Below are 4,288 nucleotides of genomic sequence, written 5' to 3' on the forward strand. Positions count from 1 at the left end.
GGGATGAGCCTATGTTGTCAAAACTGAAATGCTCAAAATAGCACATGCATGTGAATGGACACAGGGTGCTAAAATTAAATTAATCCAGGGGTTCTCAAACTGGAGGTCAGGATCCCTCAGGGGGTCACAAGGTTATTACTGGGAGTCGTGAGCTGTCAGCCTCCACCTCAAACCCCGCTTTGCCTCCAGCATTTATAATAGTGTTAAATATATAAAAAAGTGTTTTCAATTTATAAAGGGGGGGGCACATCAGAGGTTTGCTATGTGAAAGGGTCACCAGGACAAAAGTTTGAGAACCACTGAATTAACCCCTCTGAAGCCTCAGGGAATGCAGGGGAGGGGGGTCTCCCTTGGTAGGGTTGGGAAGGATATTGCTCTTCTCATGTGATCCTTCCCCCCAGTGGCTAATTTTAAATGAAACTACTACCCCCTCCCCTGACATGAATCTCCCTGTGGCACTGAAATTACATATACACTATAATTTGGTATTTGAGAAGTGAAAGGGATGGTAGCTGTAGACGGGTTGGACTCACCCCTGCGGCACCTCCTGCTGGTGACACTGGGAATTAGCTCTGTTCCAGCACAGAGTGCCCTCTGCAGGCCGGTGATCCACCTGTCCTCAGGCCCCTGTGTCCCTCCCTGGACCCGGTGCCCTTTTACATGAGGGTGTTGCCCCCCCAGGGAGGTCTGGGGTGCAGATCCTGGGCTGGGGATTAGGGTGCAGGAGAGGTGCAGGGTGCAGGCTTTGGGATGGAGTTTGGGTGCTGGGTGCAGGCTCTGGGCTGGGGCAGGGGGTGGGTGTGCAGGAGGGGGTGAAGGGTGCAGGCTTTGGGACAGAGTTTGGGGTTGGGAATGGGTGTGTGGGAAGGGGGAGGGAGTTTGGGGGTAGGAGGGAGTGCAGGGTGAGGGCTGTGGGGCTGAGGATGAGGGGTTCATGATGTGGGGGGGGCTCAGGGCTGGAGCAGAGGATTAGGGTGCAGAGGGATGAGGGTTGGGTCTGAGGATGAGGGGCTCATGCTGCAGGGGGGCTCAGGGCTGGGGCTGAGGATTAAGGTGCAGGGGGATGAGGGGTTCATGATGTGGGAGGGCTTAGGGCTGGGGCTGAGGATTAGGGTGCGAGGGAATGAGGGTTCTGGCTGGGGATAAAGGGTTCATGCTGTGTGGGGGGGCTCAGGGCTGGTGCTGAGGATTAGGGTGCGAGGGGATGAGGGTTCTGGCTGAGGATGAAGGGTTCATGCTGTGTGGGGGGGCTCAGGGCTGGGGCTGAGGATTAGGGTGCGAGGGGATGAGGGTTCTGGCTGGGGATGAAGGGTTCATGATGCGGGGGGGCTCAGGGCTGGAGCAGAGGATTAGGGTGCAGAGGGATGAGGGTTGGGGCTGAGGATTAGGGTGCGAGGGAATGAGGGTTCTGGCTGGGGATAAAGGGTTCATGATGCGGGGGGGGGGCTCAGGGCTGGTGCTGAGGATTAGGGTGCGAGGGGATGAGGGTTCTGGCTGAGGATGAGGGGTTCATGCTGCGGGGGGGCTCAGGGCTGGGGCTGAGGATTAGGGTGCGAGGGGATGAGGGTTCTGGCTGGGGATGAAGGGTTCATGATGCAGGGGGGCTCAGGGCTGGAGCAGAGGATTAGGGTGCAGAGGGATGAGGGTTGGGGCTGAGGATGAGGGGTTCATGCTGCGGGGGGGCTCAGGGCTGGTGCTGAGGATTAGGGTGTGGAGGGGATGAGGGCTCTGGCTGAGGGTTTGGGGCGTTGGAGAGGCTCAGGGTAAGGGCAGCCTGCCTTGCCATTAGTGGTGGGGGCAGGCGCTAGGACCCTGCGGCAGCAGACAGCCGTTCTGCCGGGAGCCCAAGCAGGCAGGGGAGAGGCGCGCTGCCAGGCAGGGACAGGACGCGACTCGGCGGAGGGGGGGGGGGGGGAGAACACGCGGCGGGGACTGAGACCTGCTCCAGGCAGGGTCGCAGGGGCGGGGGGAGACCTGCGGGGGCCGGGGCCCGATCCAGGCAGGGCCGGGGGAGAGACCCAGCTCCAACTATTGCTGGAGCAGGGCCCCCGGCCCTGAATATTGCTGGGGCCTGGGCACCGCACACAGATATCACCTGCCGCCTATGGCAGGAGCTGCCCCCGGCCCCGCTGGGCTCCAGGTGGGGACAGAGCCTGGGGCCCGGGCACCGCACACAGATATCACCTGCCGCCTATGCTCTTGGGGGCCCCTGCGGAGCCCGGGGCAAATTGCCCCCTTTGCCCCCCCCCTCTGGGGGCCCTGGAACTGGAGAGAATTTGTATCGGGGGCGAGAGGCAAGTGGCACCAACAGGGACAGGATCCAATTAACCCCCCTCCCCCCTTCGCCCCCCCGGGAATTTCCTGGCTGCCCAGAGACAGTTCAACCCCCCCCCCCGCGTCCCACTGACCTTCCCCCCCCTACAACTCCAGCTTCTCCCCTCCCTGCCTGACACCCCCCATCTCCCCCCACACCACAGGGGATCCCTCCCCCCCGCCAGGCCCCAGTCTCTGCCCCCCAAATCCCACTGGGGCTGAGGCAGCTCTGAGGCTTCTCCCGGGTTCCCCGGGGCAGAGTCACTTTCCTGCCCAGCCCCAGTGCCCCCCCCCGGGGTCTCTCACTCCCCGGGGGCTCCGGGCGGGGCTGGGGCGGGCAGAGCCCGGGGCTGCCCGGGGGGCGGGGCCCAGCTGGAGAAACCCCCCCCCCCCCCGGCCGGGCCCCCCCGCACAGACCCCCCCCGGGGAGCAGCAGCGGCTCAGCCCGGGCCCGGCTCACGCGGAGGCGGCAGCAGCAGCTTTGTTCTCCCGCCCCGCGCGGGGCTCGCACGGAGCATGCGCGATTTTACCTGCTAAAACCTTCCGTTACCTGGGCTGAGAAGAGGCCGGAAGCGGCCCCGGGGCAGGCTGGGAGATGTAGTTCCTGACTCTCCCTGGAACGGAAGTGACGTTGGGTGGAGAGACCCCCCGCCGGGTTGCAAACGCGCGCGGGCCCCTGCGGCTCTGCCTGGCTCGCGCGGGGCCGTTGGAGCCTTTCTGCCCGCCCCAGCCCCGGTGAGTGAGAGACCCCGCGGGGGCGCTGGGGGGGGCGGGCACGTGACTCTGCACCGGGGAACCCGGGAGAAGCCTCGGAGCCGCCTCGGCCCCAGCGGAGCCGCAGCAGGATCCGCCCCCCCCCCGCTGGGATGGGGGGCGGGGCCCGGCGGGGGGTCCCTGGGGGGAGGGGGGTGTCGGGCGGGGGGGGGAGAAGCTGGAGTTGTAGGGAGGGGAAGGTCGGTGGGATGCGGGGGGGGTTGAACTGTCTCTGGGCAGCCAGGAAATTCCCGGGGGGGGGGAGTGGTGGGCGGGCGAAGGGGGGGAGGGGGGAGGGGGGTTAATTGGATCCTGTCCCTGTTGGTGCCACTTGCCTCTCGCCCCCGATACAAATTCTCTCCAGTTCTGCCCCTTTTCTCGCTCAGTGTCTCACCCGGGCTGTAAAATCCGGGGAGATTCGCCCCTTTCCCCGCCAACGAGCCGCTCTCCCGCCTCCCCCATTTCCCCCTGGTCTCTCCAGGAGTCTGATTCTCCACCTCCAGTTGCAGGTCGTGACACGTTTTCTCTGCACATCTCAAAGGTTGATATAAAATACCCTAAACATTTGCTCCACTTCTCTCTAGTTGTCTGTTTCTAATTGAACATGCCCTGAGATTCCCCCCGTCTCTCTAATTATAAAATAAAAAGAAAATCTCAGATTTACCCCTTTTCTCAGCTTCTTGAACATAGATATAAAATGTTTGCAAATGTTGCCCATTTCCTCTCTATTCATTTAACAAATACTGATGTGAAACACTGACATTTTACTGCACATCAGATATAAACTGATATAAAATCCCTTTGATTTTCCACTTTCCTCTCTATTATTTGCAAAAATAGAGCCAAAATCTCTCAGATTTCCCCCCTTTCTCTTTCACGTCTACGTTATTATCAAATATCAATTAAAAATCCTTTCATGTTTGGGGCTGTTCCCCCTGTCTCTCAATCCCAGCAACTTCTCCTTTCTTGGAGGAAACCTGTTGCCCTGAATCACTGTCCATCCTGGAGGTTGCAGGGGGTTAAATTTCCCAGGGTTGATCTTTCCCCTCTCCTTTGAGAACCATTTCTCCCCCCCCCCCTTTATCTGTGTTAAAATGTTTGCGGATGAAAGAGACCAGCCACATCTTTAATACCCATCAAAGTCAGAGGCCTCCCCCTGTTTCGGGATCAGTGGTCCCCAGCTGGTAACGGGAGAGTTTGCTGGACCCTTTTTTTTTTTTTC

Source organism: Mauremys mutica, unplaced genomic scaffold (assembly GCF_020497125.1).
Source record: "Mauremys mutica isolate MM-2020 ecotype Southern unplaced genomic scaffold, ASM2049712v1 001132F_np12_obj, whole genome shotgun sequence".
NCBI classification, from domain to species: Eukaryota; Metazoa; Chordata; order Testudines; family Geoemydidae; genus Mauremys; species Mauremys mutica.